The sequence below is a fragment of the Thermobia domestica genome, chromosome 14 (assembly GCF_964235325.1).
Source record: "Thermobia domestica chromosome 14, izTheDome1.hap1.1, whole genome shotgun sequence".
NCBI classification, from domain to species: Eukaryota; Metazoa; Arthropoda; class Insecta; order Zygentoma; family Lepismatidae; genus Thermobia; species Thermobia domestica.
The window spans coordinates 138780109-138794342 of NC_137467.1; the positions used below are offsets into that span (position 1 = coordinate 138780109).

General features: G+C 35.4%; 1 protein-coding gene across 8 annotated transcripts in view; it reads right to left on the minus strand.

Annotated features, from left to right (window-relative positions):
• Positions 1-14234, minus strand: part of rg (A kinase anchor protein rugose) — a 1617632-nt gene that overhangs the window by 156177 nt on the left and 1447221 nt on the right. The gene's annotated exons all lie outside the window — the stretch shown is intronic.

Sequence of the window (14234 nt, forward strand, 5' to 3'; positions counted from 1 at the left end):
TGACTCTATATCGCACTGAGTATTATTGCTACCGCTGGAGGTGTTGACTGGTACAGCCCGTCTCGGTTTTAACTAATTATTATTTAATTCTTCATGATTATTAAATTCTAAAATTTCGCGACACACCTTAGCGGATACACCAATGTGTCGCGATACGTCGGTTGGAAACTACTGGTTTAGTACACGAAGGAATATCATGCTTAGATGTGTTCTTTCAGTAAGTCAGAAATATGGCTAGAGTCCGGGTTTAAGATGCTTTCTACGGGTCTACAGGCCAATGAATTAGGCTTAAATATTAAATTACCCATAATTAATTATCTACACTGTTTGTGCCTTATAATGTATACCTATGTTGTACTTAGTTGTTATTGTAACGAACTGGCTAGGTTGAAATGCTTTTCATTGTTGTGTTTTTATTATCGAGCATCATCAACATTGTTTTCATTTCATGATTTGACAGATGTGAGAATTACACTTTCATTTCATGATTTGACAGATGTAAGAATGAAATTTTCATTTCATGATTTGACAGATGTGAGAATTAAATTTTCATTTCATGATTTGACAGATGTGAGAATTACACTTTCATTTCATGATTTGACAGATGCGAGAATGAAATTTTCACTTCATGATTTAAAAAATTGAGAATTACACTTTCATTTCATCATTTGACAGATGTCAAAATGAAATTTTCATTTCATGATTTGACAGATGTGAGAATGAAATTTTCATTCCATGATTTGACAGATGTGAGAATTACACTTTCATTTCATGATTTGACAGATGTAAGAATTACACTTTCATTTCATGATTTGACAGATGTGAGAATGAAATTTTCATTTCATGATTTGACAGATGTGAGAATGAAATTTTCATTTCATGATTTGACAGATGTGAGAATTACACTTTCATTTCATCATTTGACAGATGTCAAAATGAAATTTTCATTTCATGATTTGATAGATGTGAGAATGAAATTTTCATTCCATGATTTGACAGATGTGAGAATTACACTTTCATTTCATGATTTGACAGATGTGAGAATTACACTTTCATTTCATCATTTGACAGATGTGAGAATGAAATTTTCATTTCATGATTTGACAGATGTGAGAATGAAATTTTCATTTCATGATTTGACAGATGTGAGAATGAAATTTTCATTTCATGATTTGACAGATGTGAGAATTACACTTTCATTTCATAATTTGACAGATGTGAAAATGAAATTTTCATTTCATGATTTGACAGATGTGAGAATTACACTTTCATTTCATGATGTGACAGACGTGAAAATGAAACTTAAAATTAGTTTCGATTGAAATAAACTGTGCAATGAGTTCTCTATTTTGAAATCAGCAATAACAATACTTAATAGTAACGATAATATCTATAAAGTATGGAGTGTTTTTTTTGGGGGGGGGGAGAAAGCAGATGCAACAAACTTATTAAAATAATGCAGCATATTATCGTTATACCAGTCAGTATTACACTCGTCGAAGCAGTGTTTAGTCTTTAATGTAATGAAAGCTTTATGACCAGATGATAGGATATCAACAGAACTTGTGAGGTATATATTAATAATGAGGTAGGCGCCTATAGTAACTAATGTTTTGTGCTATTTTCATTTAGTTTGGTACAATATACGTTTGATTAACAGTAATTAAATTTTAGAAGTAACGGAGGTAGTACCATGAAACATAAATGAATAAATATATAAATCCTGTTTCAAATTGATATTCCCAATTACATAAAAGCCGCTAATATCCAAGTTAGCCTTCAGTTCAATTCGACAACCCTAAATATTGCTACATATTGGAAGTAAGAGTAGTGTGTTTCTGTACATTGTACAGGGAAAGTGTGAATGTTATACGAAACTTCAAACTTTTTTTTTTTTTTTTTTTTTTTTTTAACTTTTCATTTCAAGAAGTCTAGTTTCATCTCGATTCTTGGAAGGTTTTTCTCGTCTCGTTTTATAAACTCATGACAAAATTTGTCCTGATTTTTTCCCCTTAATTTCATCTAGAAGTTATTAGAATTCTTTCGCGTCACAGAGGTCTACGAAAATTATAATACGCTAACAACATTCAAAATATATTTATTGTTAGAATATAGTCATCAGGGCAAAGCAAGTATAAGGCGAAATGGGTAATGCTAAGGAAAATTCGAGCATTTTGTAAATCGACTAACTGATCAAAACCAGCAGTTAATTAATATGTTTAGTTGAGTTGTCTCTGAATTCTGGTAAACACAATAGGCACCAGGTATTTTCTTTGTAGACGGATAAGTGGACACGTACCACTGCCATTGGCTCTTGTAACTTTGGAGTCATATACGCTAAGCAATATCCGAATTGTTTGAAACTAAAACAAAGCTGCTGCTATAGAGTTATTCAGGAAGGATTTAGACATAATTAGATATAATGGTAATTGTCGCAGATAGATTGTGTCTTAGTTACAAGCAGTTCCAAAACGAAAAATATGTAATGTGGGGCGGAGCGGCTAACACGAGGAATATATCTCGGGCGGAGGGTGGCCTGGACGAGAAATTTCTCCCGGCACATATCTCCAATCGTGCTCACGTAGCTTACCAGTATTTTGGCAACACTATTTTCACCCCGTACCCCCGTGTATTAAAAGTCCTCTCCCGGAGGAAATCTTCTGAACTCATTACGAGCAGGTACGTACGCAGGAATTTATTAACCTCTTTCACTACGATTCATTTTCTGAATTCTGATAATTGGAGCATAAGTTATAAAAGTGTATTATATGGTTTATCATTATATAACTTTCAAAATATCAATATAGTAACACTACGTGATGCTACTATAGTTTAAATTTTATGACGAGTGTAGCTCGTCATTGTGCGGTTTGGCACCGGGAGGCCACGACGAGCTAGACTCGTCATTTCAGTGCAAGGGGTTAAAGGAGGACTCCAAACATTTTGGTCGGTCCTAACAACCAGGACTAAAATGTAAGCAATAAATAAGAGCAATTTATCTATTTCTCAGACAAGAGAGTATTTATTGCACTCCAATCACAATGCGTACCGTATATTTTGCCATTAATAAAATTATATATTGGAAATGCATAACTTCTTTTTCTTTTTTTAAAAAATTTTATCTACATTTTCTGGACAAGCACAGAGACTGATTTTCAATACAATTGCTATTTTCACAAAGTGGACAACACTTTATGCTTTAAAATGTGTTTTCCGAGTTCACAGTGCATCCAGCATACAATAGGTGTACATGTAGCAGTGGTAGAATCTGTTATTTTAATGTTATTATACTGTACCCACTCCGCTATAACAGCTAGGACGAAGTAAGTAATTCGCATATCTCCTTTAAATCATGCACTACATGTTAATTTCTAAACATATTACCACAATGTCACTAGTAAAAATTCACTTATGTAACTCACTTGCCAGTATCTCACTGTAAGTATATTTTAAGATATTTCTTGTAAACAATAGGCAATCTGCCAATAATTCATTGTAAGCTGTAATATAGTATCTGCCAATCTTTCATTGCAAACTATAGTACATGTGCCAGTCATTCACTGTAAACTATACTATATTTGGCAATCATTCATTGCAAGCTGTAGTATATTTGACAATCATTCACTGAAAACAGTATATTTAACATAATTCATTAATGATGCTAATGTATTTACCAATTTGTTCAAATATGTAAGTGACCACATATTAGTTGGATATTCATCGTAAATGTCAGCGGATTTGCCAGATATTGTTTCTAATTGCGTTATCAGTGGCAGCTTTCTTGCATAATTGGTGTATACAGGAAAATGTAGCAAATATTTTAGATTTATTTGTGTAATCTAATTGAAAAAAAAAAATACATCTTCCCGTATAATAATCCTTCTTTCAATTGTCTTATTATTTTACATTTCACATTTTGTTCTTCGATTTCTCCTATAAATTATTTCCTTTGCAGACTTTTTGATATAGTGAGAGGAACATTTTTCTTGGAATCATTGTACTATTGCTCTGTGCCTTTGGATTTTTCGCCAAAATTAAATACGCACAACGTTTAGGAATGCACGGAGGGAAATTTGTGAATGTAGAAAAGTCCTGAGGACACACTCTTCAACACATAAACTCAATAAAAATTACTATGATCAACATAAATGTTGTTCCCTCACTGGCACATTACTCGTTACACGAACTGGCAGTATATTCTCCCACTCAACACTTCGTCTTAATTTTGCCATGATTCATCCATTGCAATTTCTTCTTCCCCTATATTTTCTATAATATCTAATATAGATTTCAATTAATATCTCCTATGTCGCTGTTGGATACGCACTTAGTTCTTACCTTGGCACAACGGCGCCACCACAAGTGGTAGGACATTTCCGGGATCTACATATTTACATAGTACTGCAGCTACTTGCGAACTATTTATATAAGGAAAGTAAGAACGTGATTCGTCGCACGGCAAGCGAAATTTTTTCATGAAGAACTAGCAGCGTTCACCCCGCTTCGCTGCGGTCACCCCGGAACGCAATAAACTTTGTTACTTAGATAATTTTTACTTTTTCGCTTTCAAGTGATATGATAAAAACCATAGAAGATTGCAGTAAATCTTAACATTATATCGCCTGTCATTTATGTTAACCCGCCCCGCTTCGCTGCGGTCATCCCGGTGCTGGCATATTGTAAAAGTGTCTGTAAAAATAAGCAAATCAATTAAAAAATTTTAAACAGAAGATTCAAGCTATTTTCCGCTGTATATCGCCTGTCATTTATGTTAACCCGCCGAGTGACACGGTCATGCGGGTTGCATATAAATACGTTTATTTTTACCTATGATGAACTAATAACAAAGGATTTGTACGTTATGGACACTTGAATGGTCAATTATCTCAAGACACTGGTAATTAAAAATTAAAGTGATATGATAAAAACCATCTAGGGTCCAAATCCTAATAACCTCCCAAAAATGAAAGAAATTGGTTCAGCCGTATTAGCGTGATGAGCGGACAAAGGATTTTGTACGTTCTCTTTTATATATATAGATGTATCGTCCCACTGAGTATTCGGCACATTCTAGTGGAATGTCCTGAATACTCAGAGCTCAGAGAACGACACAGACTGCCTTGTACCATTCACCGCACTTCGGGGGATGACATGTGTTGTGTTTGTAGCATTCTTAGTTTTGTGCGTGCTGTTGGCCTAGCTCACGCTCTCTGAACATTTTAGTTGGTTGTACCTTCTTTTAGTTTTTCGTTGCTTATGTTTTATCATTTATCCTCATATTTTGTTTTCTCTTTATTGTTATTGTTATAATTTTATCTTTATATATTTATTCTTTTATTATTTTTTTTCGTTCTTTTATTTCTCTTCTTTTATTTCTTATGCAACGTTTTAGTTCTATGATATTTATAGTCTTTCAATGTAGGCAGTCTGTGTTTGAAGAGGCCTGTTGATCGAGACGGGGACATATAGCCTCAGTGCTGACATCCCTAATACCCCCCTCAATCAATCAAAAATATTTTAAAGCGCATTTTTAAAATACATTTTCCCCATTTTCAGTTTTTAGGTCATTATTTCCGGTTTTAGGTCATTTTTGTTATTTTTCTTAAATTTCGGTGTTTTTTCTCATTTTTTGGCATGTTTCAGAATTTTTTATTGTCATGTTTCTGAATTTAGCAATATGCTCGAGACTGGCAAAGATAAACACATTTTCCCACAAGATGGCAATTTACAAGCAAAAGAAAGAGCGTCTGAAATACAGATTGTAATGAAACCATGAACTAAGAATGAAAAGAATCATCATAAATTTTATTCATAAAAATCATAATTCTGTGAGTGAAACTGAAAGATTTTTTTTTTTTTGTAATATTTTATATTTCGTGTACGTGCATAACATAATTTTTAAAACCACAAGGACAGAATTTGTAATCAAGAAATCGTTGGGAAGAGAAGCAAGATGTTTGAAAATAGAAAAGAATCACCTGTGGTAAAATAACATAGTGTCTGTCAGTAGTAATCAACAGTTAGGATAAAATCACGAAAAAAAAAGGCAAACAAATTCAAATTGGTAAATTAAAGTTCAAAATACTTCTTATTTTTACATAATTAGTAACATTTTTCAGAAAATGTAATTACGACTTTCCTAAGATTTTGTAAATTTTTATAACAGCTTTTGGCAAATTAAAAAGGAAAAATAATTAAGAGAAACAAGGACAAAAGTCCATATAAAAATGACTATAAACTAAATAGTTTTCAACCAAAAAATCATTTCTAATTCTGCATCCTGCGTCCTACACCGAAATGGAAAAGTCTCTCAGAAATTATAAATACCGAAAGAGAGACTACTGTTTGGTCAAACTTAAGCAGAATCTACAATAAGGTAAGGTATGACAACAGAGAACTTAAACTGTCTATTTGCATGTGACATGGTATTAGGAGGTCTCTAAAAGTGACAGGCAAATTTGAATGTTTAAATATTTAGCTTATCTATAACTGGCTTAGCATTTATAAATTATCTGTTATGCAGTTAAGCTAACATACTATGTCTGCTTATGAACTCAATACTTTTGAATGTTCACAGGTGAATAATTATATTGTCACAAGTATCCACTATACTACCGTTGTAAGCCAATTGTTACATCAATAAAATATTGTCATTCATGACAACAAGACATTGTAACCACTCGTTTAATTTCACTCTTTTAATCTGATAATTTAGTTTGATCTTTATTTCTTTAAGTTTTCTTTTGTTCTTATGATGCAAGATATTGTTTTTATTCTTGAAAATCCGAATTGGTAAGTTAAACCTATTGTCAATTCGTTGATATGTGTGATAAAAATCGCATTAAAACCCGTGTTCTTCACAACAGTGTTACGCAAAGCATTACTTAACAAATCATTAATTACTTAACAGATTGTCCAAATCAACACCCTTATGGAATATATCAATAAAAACTACCACAAATTCATCATAATAATTGTAAATATACCACACTGACTTGACACCTAGTCTTTCGTTTCAGGCGCTGCTATCGGCTGAAGGAATTCCATTCTCTTTCGCTAAGGCTCTCTCGCTTTACAGCTGTTGAACCCTTATTGGCTCAGCGCGTGGGTGTGTCGGGGTGTGAGCTTTAGTTCGCATTTTTGCCACGGCTCAAGACATTTTGGCAGCACAATAGTGTTGCCTACAAGACAAGAATTCGATCTGTCTCGTCTCAATAAATATATATTTCCACTAAAGAATGTTTCGTCTCGTCTCTTCAAGAAATTTCTGCCTCGTCTCGTTTCGTGGGTAGTACTAATAACAACCATCTATTGTCGATGCACGTCCTCGTTATAATAAATTAGGCATTTCTCACCTAAATAAAAATCCGTAGTATTTGAACCCAGTTTGAATATGTGTCTTCTAGCTGGTAAAAATCATTCTACAGAGAAAAGGTAACCACTTATTAGTAGTTGAAATTAAATCTTTCAGTTTAACGTCCCACGATTAAGGCCTTTAGGCTAAGGGAGACGATAATTAAAGCAAGTGAATGGTGACGAAAGAATTGGTGGAATGAGAAAGTGGGAGGAAACGGGAGTACCCCGAGAAAACCTACATACACGATGTTGCCCCCTACAAACTTACTTGGCCGGGGATAGAACCAGGAACCCCGTGCACCAGAGGTAAGCACTCTACAGTTGTTTTATTAAGAAATACATACAGAAAAAAAGATTTAGAAATATTACAGTAGATGAAAAGTTGTTAAAAATCTATATATAGAAGCCCTGAGTGACTGGATAATCAACGCTTAGGGCAAGCTTAACATAGAAATTTCAAACTTCCACATAAGATTACAAATCTGTGACGATAGCACTAGCATAGACCCCTACATTTCAGGTTTTGCCAGGGGAGAGGGGCAAGATTGTCCATCGACATAAGAGTATAACGTTTTTATTAGTATTTTAGTATACAATTTATTAAAAAAAAAGCACGTGTTTCTCAAATTCATTGGGAGGTAATTGCTCTCCTGGCCTTCCCAAATGACGCTCCTAGACGAAAGATATGAGGTTTGGAAATTCGATGTAGAAGGGGTAAAGAAAGCGTTGCAGCTATTATAATAAGATGTGCATATCTCGGAGTACCTTATGTTTAGAAGACTTGAAATTTAGAATTTAGACATCTCATTTTAAATAAACACACGTTTCAGCTTTTTTTATTCTTGGCTTACAAGGGGAAACAAATGGGGGGTTGATTAAGATGGACATACGAATACGAGGTGCTCGGATTTCGTGTGCGACTTCGAGTTCACACAAATTCTACAGGGTGTTTCTAAACAACACCGACAACGTTTGGGAGGTGATTCCTGACACCAACGTAAGACAGAAAGTATAGACCAACCTGGGTGCACAAATGCTTCCTTTCGGAATTATAGGCTGCCGAAAACATGAAAAAATGAACTGTACAGTTCCATAACTCCGAAACTATGGGATCTGCCGTAGTCGGATCAAGACTTCACTTAGGAACTAACATGTGCGCTATCCAAAAGTAAGTGTTTCAGAATCCTAAGGTACTCACGCAACAGTTTTTATAGAGGAAGTTTGGCTACAGGCATATAATTTGAAGTACTCACCAACCTCTACAAAAATTGTTGCGTGAGTACCACAGAATCCTGAAACATAGATATTTGGATAGGGCACATACTACCTAAGTAGTTTCTAAGGGAAATTTTGACCCAACAACGGTAGGTCCCATAGTTTTGGAGCTATGGATCTTTAAAGTTCATTTTTTCATGTTTTCGGCAGCCTATAACTGCGAAACGAAGTATTTGTGCACCCAGATTGGTCTATACTTTTTGTCTTATCTTGGTGTCAGGAATCACCACCCAACACGTTACCGACGTTGTTTTGAAACACCCTGTATATGAAGGACGCAGAAGAGAAATGCAAGATATCGTCCGCAGTAACAAATAGGGGAAGTTGTTTAGTTGAACCGGAACGCTGCTCCGAACAATATTTGTCTTAAGATATTTTTGTAGCTCAGTAACAAATTGTCTCGTGAATTGTCTGCATTATAGACGTTCCGGTAAATATGTTCCCAGCTAAATAACAGCGTAAGGTCACTCGCTAGTGTAACATAATTCCAGGCAATATGAATACCTGTGTCTCCTATCATTTTTTATAAACATGATCTCAGGCTTTGGCAACACTGATGAACTCTCTTAGTGAATAGGTATATTTTTACGTAGGGATTGCGTTTGGGTCCTGGCAGCGCCAGCTGCTCAAGTCTCTGTATATATATATATATATATATACGCGTGAAAACACATTTATGTATATACATATTATATAAATATGCTGCGTCTTTACATTTTGTAATGTCAAGCTAGTTATTTTCACATTTCCTTACGAAGAAATGACATATACTTTTTTTTTCTTTTTTAATTCCTCATGAACTCAAGTATAGTACGATTTATGACGATCCTTTTTCGCGCGCATACTAACTACAAGTGTTCTTTGTTACGAAACTTGCGGAAAGAATTAAAAAAGGGAACGACTTAAATCGCAGTATTTTTCACATTAATAAAACGGCACTTAGAAATGCTGATACCTTACGGCAGGATTAAAAACTCATAATATAATATATAGATCCAGTGGTCATGTGAACCGGACGGATGTAGTAATGGAGGGAACTGGTCCAAGAGCATATCAGCAAAACCACTTTTAATTGCAGTAGTCTTAATTCAGATGTCAGTCATGTCACAAACGTCAAATATTTTAAATATTACATTACTCAATTTGACAGTGTAAAGCGTTTCGTATAATAATATTATACGTACTAAAACGGCCGAATATATGGAATTAACGTTTAAGGAAATATGAGAATTTCTGTTTCAAAGGATATCTTACTGGCTATCATAATCATTAGTATTCTGCAGTGGCAGCTCTTGTGGGAGGTCAAATTGGTAAAAATTGAAATTATATTACTACAGGCTAAGAAAAGAAAGCTTACACAATGTATTAAGAGGCCTCATCCCGGCGAAATTAAAATACCGTTAATTTTACAGTAATTATGTGATATCTTCCAATAGATAAAAGAAAATCGAAATGTGGAACAAGAGCGCCCTAGACAATATTATTTTGCGTGAGGTACCGTTATCACAAGTCACCTAGTAGCTTTCCGTTTCCAGCCGTTTAGAAACGCGAAAATAAATGCCGATTTTCAAAATGGCTCGAAATCGAAAGCAGATAAGTGAGTCGTGATAACGGTATCTGATGTAAAATAACATTGTCTAGGGCGCTCTTGTTCCACATTTCGATTATCTTTTATCTATTTGAAGATATCACATAATTACTTTAAAATTAGCGGTATTTTAATTTCGCCGGGATGAGGCCTCTTAACTCTTGTATACAACTTTCTGAAGCTGTGTGAAGTTTTCTTCTCATAGACCCTTTCTATTTCAAGTGTGCTCTCGGAAAATATATGAAACATACTTGGCCCCATCCCCGACATCCTCTTATGGAGAAAACCCTCTCCTTGCTTTGGGGAAAGAAGTCAATGATCTTGGACGTATTGCCAATTTGTCATTCAGTCGTTTGGTCTTGACGAGTGACGATCGTAGGCTACTTAGAATGGCTAACAAGACAGTACACAGCGAAGTCGGTGAAATAATTCATTGTGGTGAGGTTTCCCCATTCAACTATTGAAGGATGTCGGTCACAGCAACTTTTTCCTCCTCTTTCGAGAAATGTACGGGAAAACACATCGACAGCAGCGCCAGCAGGGGCACACTTGAAATATAAAGGATTCAACATGTAGTAATAAAATTTATTTATGAATTAGAAGAATACTCATTTTTTTAAATGGGAAGAATACGTTTCATTTTGGACATAAAGGGTTAAAATTCGATTTAAACTGCATCGGAAGTGTCACTGCTCGTCTCAGTGACACCGAAAACTATGGATTCGACACTAATATCGATCATTTTCAATTATTTTTATATATCTATCCCTTAGCCCTATCCCAAGTTGTGGGGCTGAGTTTGGATTTAAACGGCATCGGAAGTGTCACTGTTTATCTCAGCGACCCCGAAAACTATGAATTCGGCACTAATATCGGTTATTTTCGATCGTTTCTATATATCCCCTACCCCAAGTTGCTGGGTTGAATTAGGATTTAAACGGCATCGGAAGTATCACTGTTTATCTCAATGATCCCAAAAACTACGGATTCGACACTAATACTGAACATTCTCGATCATTTTTAAATATCTTTCCTTCCCTAAGTTACACCGTCAAAATGAAGTGATAAAAGCCATCCCGGGCACGAACCTCGTCTATGTTGAAAATTTGATCGAAATTGGTCGGCTGCTTCAAGAGTTATGAAGTCACAAACAGCCATTTTTATATAATTATATATGGTAGATAGATCGTATTGACGAGAGTTCCCTCAAGGGCCGAAACTAGTATTCTGCCATTACTGGCAGATCACTTGCCATTAATTAGAAAGTTTTCATGACACTATAGCCTACAGTTAAATCTAATCGTTTTGACGTAAGCAGAGGCAGGTCTTAAGGGAAGTTACATTAGTAAAATTTTAAATTATATCACTACAAGCTAAGGAAGAAATCTTACCTAATATACTATAATTCCTGTATACAGCCTTTTAGAGTTATATAAAACCTTCTTCCCTTACCTTGTAACAAGAAAGTTTTAATTTTTATTGATGTGACTTCCCTCAAAAGCCGCCACTGGACTAAGTTACATCAGGCAATAATTCTACAGTATTATCAAGGCATAAGGAAAAGTAAAATGTCCAAAGATAAGAAAATACCAATCAATAGATCTCATTCAGCTAAGAAAAATGATACTAAACCAAACCACGTGGCGTAACAGCCCTTTTATGGCCCTGACACGCTCCAACGCCATCTGTTAGCGACTGGCTGAACAACGTCCAGGCTAGCAGCGAACACTTGGTCAGCGCGCTGCGTCGGCATGTCTCTAACAAGTGTATCAGGAGCGTTCTAGACCTAGTGGCTGTCGTCTTTTATTCACGCGACTCCTCAGTTTGCCTCACGACGTTGGGTGGACGCCGAAAATTGGGCAGAATCGGCCGGGACCACCAGACTACGGTGCCCTCAAACTAAATTACATTGGCTAATGTAAATCTTTATGCGTAGTTTGAAGAAAATCGAGAAAATCTTTTGATGCTACAAGTAGCAGTGTCACGTGTATACCGCGTGAAGGAGCTTGATTTGTATGACCTCGATTAATATTGAAGCCAGTAGTGGTAGTAGATTTCTATCATTTTCAGTTTTATTGGATAGATTATAGTGAAGATGGAATATCTATATTCTTGCGACGCTTAATTAATTGAAGAAAACTACTTCTCGCTATCTATTACCGTTTTTACTCTATTGTAATCACCGTTAAAACGGATGTAGTTAATTTTATTCCAATTCCTGTTTTAATAGAAAGATGAGAGTGGAGACAGAATATATTCTTCGAACGCATAATTGATTACATAAAACCGCTTCTCGCTATTTATTGTAGTTTTTATTCTATGGTGATCAACGTTGAAACCGGAAATGGTTGATTTATACCTCTTCCGTTTAGAATACGGGTTGAGAGAGAAGATGACACCTATTGTTAGAACACTAAATTGATCCCAAGAAACAGCTTCTCGCTCACTCTTATCGTTTTTGTTATATGTAGATCATATCGAAACTGAAAGTTGAAGTGGACTTCTACAACTTCCGGTTTTAGTAGAGTTAAAGGTTGAGATGAAATATATTCTTGGGTAGGGATGCGCATGAGACGAGTCGAGACAGGATTTTCCTGACAAAATTCGAGTCGAGACATGGCCCTTCCAATAGAAAAATATACATTTTTCGAGTCGAGACATCACTTTTACAGCACATTTTCGAGTCGAGACAGCCACAAATCTTGTCTCGTGCGCATCCCTATTCTTGGGACGTTTATTTGATTACCCGCTTCTCGCTATCTATTACCTTATTTGATCTATAGTGATCAAAATAAAAAACCGGAAAGGATTTATTTATACCACTTCCGGTTTTGATACCGCCTCTATTAACGAACTCCATTCCTAACTTTTGACCCTTCATATTGTGGCCAAAATTGATGATGATTCATCAGGTAGTTTTTAAGATTTTCTGTCTCTCAGACGAACCGATAAAGTGAATATTCTATATAAAGGAGTTTTGCTACACCAAAGTCCGTAAAAACTGATGAAATAAAATGAAATGAAAATTAAATCCGGCTAAGCTAAAGGAGACGGTAATAATGATAAATGAATACAAAGTTGGAAGGAATAAAGTGGGAGGAAACGGGAGAACCCCGAGAAAACTTAGCACACGGTGTTTGTTCATCACAAAATTCACTTGGCAAGAGCTGGAATCGAACCAGGGACCCCACGCACCAGAGATGAACGTTCCACCACTGAGCCACCAAGGCCTCTTAAAAGTTGACGTGCGATAACCATCTTGTTTATACTGATACTTATGTATAATCTCATCAAGCTTTCCATTATGATATTAGGAACACAACAGTACACAAGTGTGGCTACTGAAATGAGCTATGGGGCCGCAGTGGCTCAGTGGTAGAGCGTTCACTTCTGGTCTATGGGGTACCTGGTTCGATTTCAGCTCGCGCCAAGTGAGCTTTGTGGTGGACAAACTCCGTGTGCGTGCCTTTCCTCGGTGTTCTCCCGTTTCCTTCCACTTTCTTCATTCCACCATTTCATTCATTTTTCATCACCATCGTCTCCTTTAGCCTAGCCGGTATAACCGTGGGAATTAAAACTCAGATTTCATGTCATGAAATGAGATAGCTAAAAATGACGGTAAACTCTTTAAAGTTTTGTTTGTTTACTTATGATATTACTAACTTCATAGAAAATCTAATGAATGAAAAGAACCGAAAAACCACAATTATAAGGATAGGACAAAGTTTCTTTTAATTACTCCAATGGAAAGTCAAAACGAAGTTCCTTAGTTTTGAATTCTGCACTTGTCGTACTCTAATAAAAAGATACAAGACTTCTTTTCTTTCAACTTTCATACACTAATATTAGTATTTCGCATTTAAATTTCGTGAGTATTAAGGCTTCAAGAATTTTTTTTATAGCTATGATAAGGTAGGCGAATCACGATTTTCCTTAATTCTTCTGTAGTTAACACAAAATAATATTCATTTAAGAATTAACATTTATACTAGTTCTACATGATTTTCCTTTTTTT